Raw genomic sequence first — 13,159 nt, forward strand, 5'->3', positions numbered from 1 at the left:
CATCAACATTTAACCTGCTTTGATTGACAGAGCTCTGTTCCAGTCATTCTTGGGGATTGTATTGCGGTTTCACATAAATCATCCACTCTCACAGTTAGCTCACTACTTCTGATATTCTCTCATTGCCATTGTGGTTTTCTTTATTCTGTTATCCTGACCATCTATATTAAGATTACCCTTCTCGCTTTGTTGTGACCCACCACTAAAACAATTATTTTGTGTTTGTTTTGTCTTTGTTTTTTGGCATTCTTTCATGTCCTCTAGTTGTCTACCCAATGCCTAGGCTGGGCCGGGCAATTAGAAGGGACAACTGGGAAGGGAGAATAACATTAGGGCCTACTGTCTGTGTCGACTGTCCATTCCCAGAGTCAGCATTACAGACACCATTTGTTTATGCAGATTATATTAAGTGCTGAAAATAAAACCTATACTGAAGAACAGTTGTATTGATCATACCATGCACCATTAATATATATGTGGACTTTGTTCCTTGTAACTGTTAGATTTTCATCCATCAGTCCCCTCAACACTTTGTTGTGGTTTTCTCAGTAATGTATTTCAGAGGAAAGCATCCACATGCAGCTTCTAAATTAGCCATATCATCAGGTTCCTAGAAGATCACAACTCAGCAAGACTTTCCCCTCTTTCATAAGACACACAGGGGCAGATTTATCAAGCAGTCTGAAAGTCAGAATATTTCTAGTTGCCTGTGGCAACCAATCACAACTCAGCTTTCTTTTTAACAGTGCTCATGAATATTTTAAAGGGGAGCTGTGATTGGTTTCCATGGGCAATTAGAAATATTCTGACTTTCAGACAGCTTGATAAATCTGCCCCACAGTCTCAAACTCCTTGAGACAAGAACCAACACAGATCGATCTTCAGATTACTTTCAAGTGAGTGAGCTTTATAATTGACAGACTATAAACATACAGACACTGAAGACTTTGCTTTTGAATATATAGTAATAAAAAAGCAGTTATTTAACTTCAGTCATGTCCTTGCCTACGATTATCACAAATGGCATCTACAATATATTTCTTTGTTATAGAAAAACAGTTTTCATGGCTGACAGAAGCAATGCTGTGCCCTAGTCTGAAGTAAACACTGGGAAAGGACTTAGTAATGTCTGGAATGCACATTCCTTCCATTTAACCTAAGCTAACAAAACAGGAGAATTACAGAAATGTAAAAGGAGGGTTTGCTGTGAAAAAGAAAGTACATATAATGTAGTCATTACTAAGGAGGATCAGAACAATACAATATCCTAAAGAAATCATATTTGCAGGTGTCTGCCTTGCTTTTATGTCTTAATGTGGGAGGAAGCCGGAGGACCTGGAGGGAACCCATACAAACATGGAGAGAACTTACTAGCTCTTTACATATGTTTTCCTGGATGGGATTTGAACCCAGCCCCCTGGGCTGTAATGCTAACCACTGAGCCACCTTGCTACCGCTAAATATAAATGTCAGTCAAATACTTTCAACTAACAGTTTGTCACAGTCCACAGCAACCAGTGTCCCACTAAAATTCCCACTTAGTCTACATTGACATGTATTTTTTTTAACAAGTTGTGCATGTACATTAAAAAAGCTCCTGTTGTACATGATGATCCAGCAGGAAAGACAGGATAAACCCTATATTAGACGGCACTTTTAATCCTATTGCCTTCTGTATAAAATTTTAAAGGGCCAAAATCTCCTTTGCTAAATGGATACTACTGAATAGAATTCACCCCAGACTCCTCTGAACATACTCTGTGAGTGCTTCCTTACTGATGAAACTGTCCATATATGGACAGTTACATCAAAAGGGATACAACCTGAACCACAGCAACATATCACTGCTTGCAGCCGATGTCCACTCCTCCTGTTTTCAGGGGGGGGAGGGTCTGAAAAGGAAGATTTATTGTCCTGCGTAAGCATAATATGTGATATATTGCAGCCCAACTACGCTAGAGAGCTTCAAATTTAGCAGATAAAGTCTCGCCCACCTACGCAAGGTGGTGCCTTTACTCTAAACTTTACTCTTATAGCCCTGGCGCTCACTTAACCCAATTCTCACTGCCACCACCTACTTTTAAATTAATAATTAATATTAATAAAACTAATAGGCATCTGTTTACATAAGTCTCCTAACAATTACAAACAATTAGAAACCCAAACTACAAATTAAAAATGACACAATTCTCTATACAATTAATAAATACTAATCCTGGTAACGCTATCTCTTCAGAAACTTAGATTCTTTAGGGCTCCAAGCAGAAACTTATTACATTTTAAAATTTAATATATAAAAAGTAAAGTGCATACATAAGAACCTACAATTTTCAGGTAAAAAGGATATAAAACAATATACATATGACACGTACACAAACAGTTGTAAAATAAAAAAGGAATAAACAAATAGCCTTACTAATGAAATAGTAACAGATATATGCCACTGAGAGACCCAGTTAAGAATTTACTTCGGGAAGCCTTCCAGGTGTTATTTGGAGTCTGAAGATGACTGACAATGGCTATAAGCGTACCTTCATAATTTATAGATGGTGGGTCTTCCTCCCACCTCTCAGCTTGTGACGTCACTGAGAATGGTATGTTCTCATGCAAATGAAATACACTGTCACCACTCCCCTCAGTGAGACTCATTTTTTTAGGTGAGTTTAAGAAAACTCATAATTTTAAGAAAACTCATAATTTTTTCCAGAAATGATTATAATATTGCAACCACCTTCATTTAATTAGGTACCTCATTCTCTATAACCGCATATTAAACTTGCCATGGTTATGCCTAAGATCAGAAGTTTTTTGTTATCTAAACCTGTTCCCAAGCAGCTACAAGTCTGAAATTTGAAAAGCAGCTAAAGTGTGAACACAGCCTTACATAAAAGATATGTTGCCTTTCTGCCCTGCACCAATACCCCCCCCCCCCCCCCGCTAGGTATCCTTCTATTGTGTTTGATTGCATACATATCCTACATGTTTTTTTGCTTGGTTCTACTGTGTACTGCCTACCTGACCTTCTGCTAACATATTGCCTGAACTCCTCAAGGCCTGACCTTCCGTCAACAGCTTTTTTGTTTTACTTGTTTTATTGTTTAAAACCTCATTTAGAATAGAGCAGTACAATGACACTCATTCAGCACTGTACAAATGAAGACAAAGGCAAATAGAGACCTATGTAATAGGTCACCACAGTACAGTTGAACATATGCATTAGCGAGTGCAAAATAAGTTTCAATCCCAAGTATATATAAAAGAGACAAAACAAAAGCTCCACCGTAGTGTAAAAAGATAAAGGTTAGACTGCAGTAAACTAGAAATGTAACTTCGGAACACTGGAGCATTTTAGGAGGCAGAAGTGTTAGGACTCTGGAATTAAGAAAGAGCTTGTATAGCATTGGATACTGGTGCAGATGGTTAAATCAGACAAACAGCAACAATCCCAAACTTTATTAAAGTTGTCCGGACACTTCCTATCGTAAACAACCTTTTCTTATTGAATAATGTTGTTGACTAATTCAGTGGTGTAGCTACCGGGGGGGACAAGAGGTAGGTGATCATCTACCCTCTCTGCAGTCGACCCTCAGTAATCATCAGCGATGTGTGCTTCTTTAGATGATACTACCGCTGCCTGCGCCCATTGTGCGTTGACGTGTGTGGGTGGCTACTAAATAATGCTGGGGAAATTCTGAGGGCCACTTTATACTGCTGGGGCATGTGTGGAGCCACTATATACTGCTGGGGCATGTGCGGGGGTCACTATATAATTCTAGGCATACGTGGGGGCTTCTATATACTGCTGGGGAATTTGTGGGGGCTACTATACACTACTGGGGTATTTGTGGGGGCTACTATATACTGCTGGGGCACGTTTTGGGGGTTACTTTATACAGCTTGAGCACAAGTGGAGGTTACTGCTGGGGCAATCTAAATACTCCTGGGGCACATGTGGGGGATACTATATACTCCTGGGGCACGTAAGGATGTTACCATATACTGCTGGGCAAATGTGGGGGCTACCTGTATATTGCTGGGGCAGGTGTGGGGGTTACTATTATACTGCTGGGGCAGGTGTGGGGGCTAACCGGAATACTGCTGGGGCATGTATGGGGGCTACTTGTATAATGCTGGGGCACGTGTGGGGGCTACCTGTATACAGCTGTGGCACTTGTGGGGGCTGCCTGTATAATGCTGGGGCACATGTGGGGGGCTACCTGTATACTAATGAGCATATGCTTAGAGCCTGGAGCTACATATGTAAAGTGGGGGGGATGTGCTGAAGCTTCATATATATTGGGGGTGCTCTACTATCTTAAATAATTAGATTTGCTGGTGTTAAATATGAATTAAGGAGAGGAAGTATTCAGTCGTATTTATTATAATATATTGAGGCGTCTCAATGTATTATCTGTATATGCAGGGGGCACATTGTGAAGCACTTAGCTTTTATCTATCTAAGATGGCAAATTGTGCAGTGATAAGTCATGGCTGGAAGAACACTTTGGGGCAGATTTACTTACCCGGTCCGTTCACGATCCAGCAGCGCGCTCTCTGCGGTGGATTCGGGTCCGGCCGGGATTCACTAAGGTAGTTCTTCCGCCGTCCACCAGGTGGCGCTGCTGCGCTGAAGTTCCCCGGAGGCGCGCTGGAATGCCCTGAAATTCACTGGCCCATACCTGGTGAAGGTAAGTGTAATTTTTTTTCTTAAATGCGGCGGTTTTTCCGAATCCGTCGCATGCCAGCGCCGATGCGCCACAATCCGATCGCGTGCGCCAAAATCCCGGGGCAATTCAGGTACAATCGGCGCAAATCGGAAATATTCGGGTAACACGTCGGGAAAACGCGAATCAGGCCCTTAGTAAATGACCCCCTGTGTGCGCTTGAAGCTCCGGGTTAACAGGAAACACTGGTGATGGGCATGACACAATGTCGCAGTGAAAAGGGCAGAGTTCACAGCACACACAGGGGTCTTCTACTTCAACCAAGGACCTTCCAAATGCTAGCAGCACTCAAATAGTAGTATGTGCCTATGCAGTTAAAAACATTTGGTTGGGGGCCCACTCAGATGGGTTGCCCCTTCTGTGCTAAAACCCTTACTATGTCACTGGACTAATCCCTTCCACATATCTAATGAAAGGGCCCAGGATTCATCTCTAAGAACCATTTTATTCCATATCTCCTCATCTTGTGTCATATATATATATAGTGGACTCCCTGGACCACCGCGGGAGATAACAACCTTAGCCGCACCCGGGAGCGGAGTCTAAGTGATCTCCTGGTCTTCGGCAGAGCCCGCCTCAAAGTGGGATGGTCTTGTTGGGGCGGGAGTCACCAGGTCGCTTCGTGGGTGCAACTAGGCCCGCGGTGGCAGCCAAGGTAGGGACACGGGGACCACGGATGGCAGGCAGGACCATGGATGGCAGGCAGGACCACGGGTGGCTGGCAGGACCATGGATGGCAGGCAGAACCACGGATGGCAGGCAGGACCACGGATGGCTGGCAGGACCTTGGATGGCTGGCAGGACCTCGGATGGCTGGCAGGACCTCGGATGGCTGCTGGATTACTGGAGCACCACAGGATACCAGGACCGCCACAGGATACCAGGACCGCCACAGGATACCAGGACTGCCACAGGATAACAGGACCGCCACAGGACAACAGGACCGCCACACGATACCAGGAACACAGGAACAGCACGAAACACCACGGAACATTGGAACACCACGGAACACGGGAATCACAGAATCCACAGAGGCGTCTGGAAACGCTCGGGAACACGGAGGGCTTTCTCTTCAGTAACAGGACATGAAGATCCGACAGGGGATGCTGGGAGTAGCCAGGCTATATAGCAGAGCCAGGTATGCCAGCACCAATAAGGAGGACGCTGGCCCTTTAAATTCTTAGAGAGTAGGTGCGCACGCGCCCTAGCAGCGGGAGTGCGCGGCCTACACAGGAGAGAGACCTGCAGCCTGGACGGGACCGCGATGAAGCCAACAGGAGCTGGGACAGGTAAGTACTGACCTGAGGGGAACGGGGCAGCGGCAGAAGAGCACAGGTGCACCCTCGATCCGCAAAACATGGATCGCGGGGACACCCGTGACATATATCTCTGTAGCCTTCACAATATATCATGTGCCAGAAGGCTACAGGAGCATAGTGGCACCAATGACACTAAGAGAAGGGATGAAATGCATCTTAATCAACTGCAATGGGGTGAGGTAGCTTTGGGAGACACCTGTAGGTGGGAACAGGTGAGATCAGCCATCATATTATCATCCAAATTGGGGATCAGTTTCCTCCACCTGGCAAGCCGCCGGGAGAGGCGTTGCTGCTGCCTTAGCTCTTATTAGATGAGAACAGATCATAGGAACTAAACCCCACTCGGACCTGGGACCTAACAACACCAATGAGTAGATATTGGGATGGGAAAACAAGGTTTTGGCAATTGGGAGTAAAGAGCGTGTCGCAATTGAAGATAATTATATAATCTATGATGGGGAATGTCATATCTCTCACTAAGTATCTCAAAAGATAAGAGGACGGCTAAGTGCAAATCCTTTGTAGTGCACACACCTACTGCTTTCCAGATTTGGACATCTTGTGATTGTGCCAGGTGAGGTAGGGAAGGATTGCTGCACACAGGAGTCTTGGCCATAACCCCCCGGCAGGAACTACCAACTTAGCTGCTCACCATACTCTATGAGCTGTTGTATAAATGGTCAGTAATTTACCACCAAAGGATTACTTTTCAGTACCGGCCATAGGGACAGTAAATCCAGATAAAAGGTGTCCGGAACTTCCTGCTCGCTGACTGGAGCTGACTTAGGTTCAGGAAGGGAGACTTGTCTCACTGGACAATGCTCTTACAGCTCTCCTGCCAGTAATTATTAGGGATATATGTGAAGCTGAAATATGGTTTTTCTTTGATCTATACATCAAGATGGGGATTTATACCTATGACCTTTAGTGAGAAGGCCATAAACTAGAGTTGAACTGGTGAAAGGATGTATAGAGACTCTCCTCCCCTCTCCATTAATTTTATGAAGGGGTCTGGGTGATCACTGCTTGGCCTCCAGCCTTTGTTTAGAATAGCAGAAAAATGTTTAGCTAGGGCTTGAAGGAGTGAACCATTTCCCTAGATATTTTAACTGATCCGACAGGTATATATAAAGCCGTACACGATAGGTCCTTGGGGGCGCTGCAGATCCCCCAATAAAGGAGATAATAATTAATCTAAGGTGTCAAAAAAGGTAAGCTGGAACCGATAAGGGAAAGAAAGACCATAGTTTAAACTTCAAGGCCAAGGCCTAGCCTTTCCCCCTTGCCCTGCCCACCTGCATTAGAATCTATGCTCTTCTTAAATTATCTGAAGTGCTGCTCATGAGAATAAAATTATTGGGTATGTTGATATACCACAGCTCAATCCTTCTCTCTCTTAATGTCTGATGTTGGGTGGAGACACCATTATAGCATTATATAGTTAACTGAACACAGCAAAATTCAGTTCTCTCCTTGAATACCCCTTGGTTGAATGCCTGGTGATGATGCTTATCATCTATATGCTGTCATCTATCATCTATCTGTCCAGTTATCTCTCCTATAATTTGTCAATTTCCTATCCATATATTTGTCTACCTAACCATTTATCTATCTAGATTTGTCTATCTATTTATCTACATATCTTCTATCTACCCATCTTTCTATCTATCTCCTATCTATTATCTACCTATCTATAATCGTCTATCTCTCTTCTACTGTATCTATCTCTCATCTTTTATGTAGCTATCTATATACAATCTACATTATATTTCTTCATTTATAAATTCATCATCTTTCAATTTATGAGTGCCCTGCAGCTCCAACTCACCTGTCCCTGTTCCTCATCTGGGTTTGGCGGTCAGACATGTGTGCATCGGCTCCCGAAGATTTAAAGGGCCAGCGCATCATTGATTGATGCGGGCTATTCCTGAGATTCGCCAGCCTCTTACTGCACACCCCGCTGGATCTCTGTGAGCTGTTCCTATGCCTTGTGCTGATATTCCGATTTCCTGTTGTGACCCTGGTTCCATTATTGACTTCGATCCCGTGCTGCCTGTTCTGACCTTCCACTACATTCCCTACTCCTATCCTGTGCTGCCTGACCTGGCTTCCTGCCTGTCCACGACTACGATACTGCTCAACGTCTCTGTACCTTGCCTTGGCCGCCACCGCTGACAAAGTTGTGCCTATGGGTACCACGCCACAACAAGTCCAACCTGCTTTGCCGCGGGCTCTGGTGAAAATCGGGTACCACTTAGATTCCGGTCCCAGGTGTCGACTTAAGTCATCGTCCGCAGTTGTCCAGTGGGTCCACTACCCCTGGAGCCTGACATCTAATTCTCATAAGATTCTCCTACAGTCCCATATTACAGATTGCCTTACCATACTACTGTGTGTAACCTACAAAGTGTTATTATTGTGCAGGGCTAAAGGGACCCTCTTATTGACTGTGACTGTTAATAAAATAGCTTTATTATGGGGCCCCACTTATAGTTTTGCCAAGCACAATATTTTTGCCCACTTTGTCTAAAACCGGCCCTCCTGTAACACCAACGATCGGATTTATCTGATTGCCACGGTCACGCATGAGGGTCTTCTAATGAGGATCGGACCGCTAACCACACCATGCTGGGGGGGAATGGGATGACAATCTCATCACTAAGCTCTGCCTCAATGCTGCACATGTGTTACGTGTTACACAGTTCAATACATCTGTATGCACTGTGTTAGTTGAATAAAGGCTTGAAAAATTGATTACTTGTTTAATCCAACCTGTAAAAAAAAGAACATTTTTTTTTAAAACAATTAATAAAGTTTTTTAATTAAATAAAGTAAAAGTCCCCTAAACACCAACATTCCTTATTTATATGTAATAAAGTACAAAAAAATACAAAATTAATAAACCATATTTATACCATATTTGGCTTTGCCGCATCCATAGCAACAAATCATAAATATTATTGAAATGGCTGTAAAAAATGAAATACACTGTAAAAAAAAAAAAACAGGAACACTTGAAATGCCAACTTTTTTTTATAAAATCCCTTCACAAAAATGTTCCAGAAAGTGAAAAAAAGAAGTTATGTGCGCCAAAATAGTACCACTGAAAAAAATAATAATAACAAAATAAGCCCTAAACCAGCTATTTCAACCGAAAAATACTAAAGCTATGTCTCTGAAAATATGGCAATAGTAAAACAAATGTGATTTTCCTACAAAGTGTCTGGGTCTTATAGTCCGGCGGTCAGGAGGATCCAGCAGACAATCCTGACTGCTGTAATGGAGATTGGGTGATAATAATTGACTGACTGATCACATGCTTCCTACATCACTCAAGATCCTCATGCTGCCGGGTTGGGGCAGAGAAATGACGAAAAGGTGGGGATGTGTTTCTGTGAATAGTAGTGCCCATTTTGTTCCTTGTGTGTGTGTGTGTATAGCACAACTGTGTGTATGTGTGCCTGTCTATAGTAGTGCCCAGTGTGTTTATTGTGTGTATAGCATAGTTGTGTTTGTGTCTCTGTGTAATCCAGTGCCCAGTGTGTTCCTTAAATGTTTGCATAGCAGTGCTGTGTGTGGTTCTGTATATAGCAGTGCCCTGTGTGTTCTTATATGTGTGTATAGCACAACTGTGTATGTTTCTGTTTAAAGCAGTGCCCATTGTGTGTACAACAGTGGTGTTTGTGTTTCCATATATAGCAGTGTCCAGTGAGTGTGTGTGTGTTTGCATGTACGGAGCAGAGTCCAGTGTATGTAGCAGGGCCCAGCGTGTATAGCAGTGCTGGCTTCTGTTCCTATTTATGTACATGTGTTTGTATAGCAGAGCTATGTGTGTGAATGAACAAATGGATGTAGCAGAGCTTTGTGTGAATGAACAAATTGATGTAGCAGAGCTGTGTGTGTAAATTTATAAAGGTAGCAGAGCTATTTGTGTAAATGTATGGATGTAGAAGGCTATGTGTGTACATTTATGGATGTTGCAGTGCTTTATGTGTGAAGAAATGGATGTAGCAGAACTCTGTGTGTTAATGTATGAATGTAGAAAAGCTGTGTGTGCTGTGCTATTGTGCGGCCAACAAGTATATTTTAATTGGAATCAAATATATTTTTCCTTTTTTGGAAAGACTAAATTTGGGGTGCGTCTTATAGTCTGAAAAATGCCTTTTTTTGTTTTTCTACAGTAAAATTGTAAAAGTATATGAAAAACTATGTAAATAAGGTATCACCATAATCGTAGTGATCCATCAAATAAAGATTACATTTTTTTTTATGGCCCAAAAAACCTTCAAAAAAATCAGAAACCAGAATTGATCTTTTTTTTTTCCTCCATACATTCAAAGTTGATAAAATCTCATCCCTAAAATGAAGTATTTGTAAAGTGGATCTAATGTTGCACAAAATAAGTCCTTATGTACAAATTGCCCCCAAAAAATAAACATTGTATAGCCTTTAAAAAGTGACAAAAGTGCAAATCGGCTTTCCTACAATGCTATGGAGTGTGCCCATACAGCAGGTTACCAACACATATGTGGTCATTGAATAGTGAGGAGGTCCATCAAAAGCATCATTTTGCATTCTTTTTTAATGAAAATGTGAAAAATAGCACCTAATATTCTAAGCCTCATAACATCCTACAAAAGAGAGGGCGCTGTTAAGTAGACATTCAGCAAATGTTAAGTTATCAAGTTATTTTGGTGTTATGACTATGTAAGTCAGAAAAGTAGAAAATTTTGAATTTTGAAAATCGAGAATTTTTCCAAATTTTTGCCAAATATCAGTTTTTTTCATAAATAAACAAAAAACACATCACCTACATTTTAGATAAAATTAAGTAAAATGTGCCTTAAAAAATCTTAAAAACACCTGGATCTGTTAAAGTGTTCCAAAGTTATTACCACATATAGTGACATGTCAAATAATAAAAAAAAATATAGGCCGTGTCAGGAAGGTGTAAAATGCCCTGGTCGTTAAGGGGTTAAAATATATGTCCGTATTTAAATGCCAATCTGTTTTACTTTGTTATTTAGATAGCTAAACAAATCATTCTGTTTTTCTTTTCCTTTCCTGTTATAGTGTTATTTCTTTCCTGGGATGGGTCGATAAGTGTCATACAGGCATTTCCTTTTCTGACCGTGTGTGTTATCCACAGATGCAGTAGGAACAGTTTCCCTTGAAGGGTTTAAATTTTTGAATCAACATTTTTTTTCAATACCCTGATTTGTATATATACTTTAGAATCTGATCTAACATATCTGCTATGTTGTTCCGATTTGGTAAAATGCATAAGTTTAACTGTCCTAGTGATGCAGACATTGTAGATATGTTATCTACAGAGAATTGGAGCAATTTTGGAGAAATGTTTTGGCTCTCTTGCATTGTGTATATAATATTGCAATTAGAATCTATATAATGCATTTTAGACCTTCATTCCAACTACTCTATCAATGTCCCAATTATGACTCTATCCTGGAATGTAAGGCCAGAATGAATAGTCTTTTACATCTTGTGATCCAAAAATGGTAACTTACATACTAAGTTAATCTTTTACATACTGGCCATAATAGCCCCACACTTAAATCACTGCTAATTCAACAACAAGAAATCTAACTCAACAAAAATTGTGTTCACCAGTTTAATACTGCTCTATTGTATTGTGCTAGCACCTCTACTGCTCTTCAAAGTATCAGGAAGAAACATATTGGGGGTCATTTACTAAGGGCCCGATTCACGTTTTCCCGACGTTTTGCCCGAATATTTCCGATTTGCGCTGATTTTCCCTGTATTGCCCCGGGTTTTTGGCGCACGCGATCGATCGGATTGTGGCGCATCGGCGCCAGTATGCACGCAACGGAAAATGGGGGGGCGTGGCCGAACGATAACCCGACGGATTCGGAGAAACCGCTGCATTTAAAAAAAAAAAGTTTCGCCGGACACGCGCTTACCTTCACCAGGTATAGGATGGTGCATTCCAGTGGGCCTCGGGGAACTTCAGCGCAGCAGCGACATCTGGTGGATGTCGGAGGAACGTCCGCCGGAAGACCCGAATCCACCGCACAGAACGCGCCGCTGGTTTGCGAATGGTCCGGGTAAGTAAATCTGCCCCATTCTCTTTATGCAGTTTGCCAGGCTACCCCTTTGGGCTTATGGAGTCTTAAACCCTGAATGCAAAATGACTGTACACCATGATACTGTTAAGGATGCATGAAGAGGGCTTATGGATTTAGCCCTCTTCATACATGTTGGGCGGTTGCTGCATTATGCAATAAACACCTCCAGTCGGTGATAGCCAATTAAATGGTGTGTGGAGGGTGGGAAGTGATGATCTCTAACTGTGTGTTTGTGGCACCCTAGGGGATCTAAAGATACAGTAAAAAAAAAATAAATAACAAAGCTAAAAAAATTCTAAATCCTAAAAGTTTAGATCACCTCCCTTTCCATAGGACTGATATAATATAATAAACAAGTAAAATCCAAAAAATTTTAGGTATCACTGTTTACTTATCTATAAAAAAAATAGAAACATTTTTTTTTAATCAATGTAAGCTTGGTGAGTGTCCTATACGCAGGACCCCAGCTGATCAGTTGATTTTGGATCTAGGATTTAGAGAGAAGAGAGCTAGAAGGCAGTCAAAATCAGCTGATTAGTGAAGTCCTTAGTGTAAGACCCCCTTCCAATCATTATTGATATAATGATATAAAGGGATTAGAATTGAAGGATATGATTGGCTTAATTATTTATACAAATGTTTTGTTTGCAATAGTTTTGTTTTCTTTTACCCCCCTCTGGTGTAAATGTTTACTTTTGCAGTTTAAGTCCATGTTGTAAGCTTTATTACTTTTTGATAAGAGTATCTCTTCTATACATTTTTCCTCAGACTCCAGGCTGTGAATAGGTGGGAGATAAGCTATGCTGTATGTTAGTAGACTCTGGTAATGAAGCAGAGGAAAGGACCTGATATTGTCTGAAGCATCTGATCCCACTGTGAAAACTGGCATTGACGTGAACGGCAGTTTTCTTCAATCACTCTCATCAGAAAATATTGAATCTGGCCCTAGGAGCTTGTGCAATAACATGGTAAAAACAGCAGTATACTGTATCGTACTAATCCTAAAAAA

Source organism: Engystomops pustulosus, chromosome 2 (genome assembly GCF_040894005.1).
Source record: "Engystomops pustulosus chromosome 2, aEngPut4.maternal, whole genome shotgun sequence".
Classification (NCBI taxonomy): domain Eukaryota; kingdom Metazoa; phylum Chordata; class Amphibia; order Anura; family Leptodactylidae; genus Engystomops; species Engystomops pustulosus.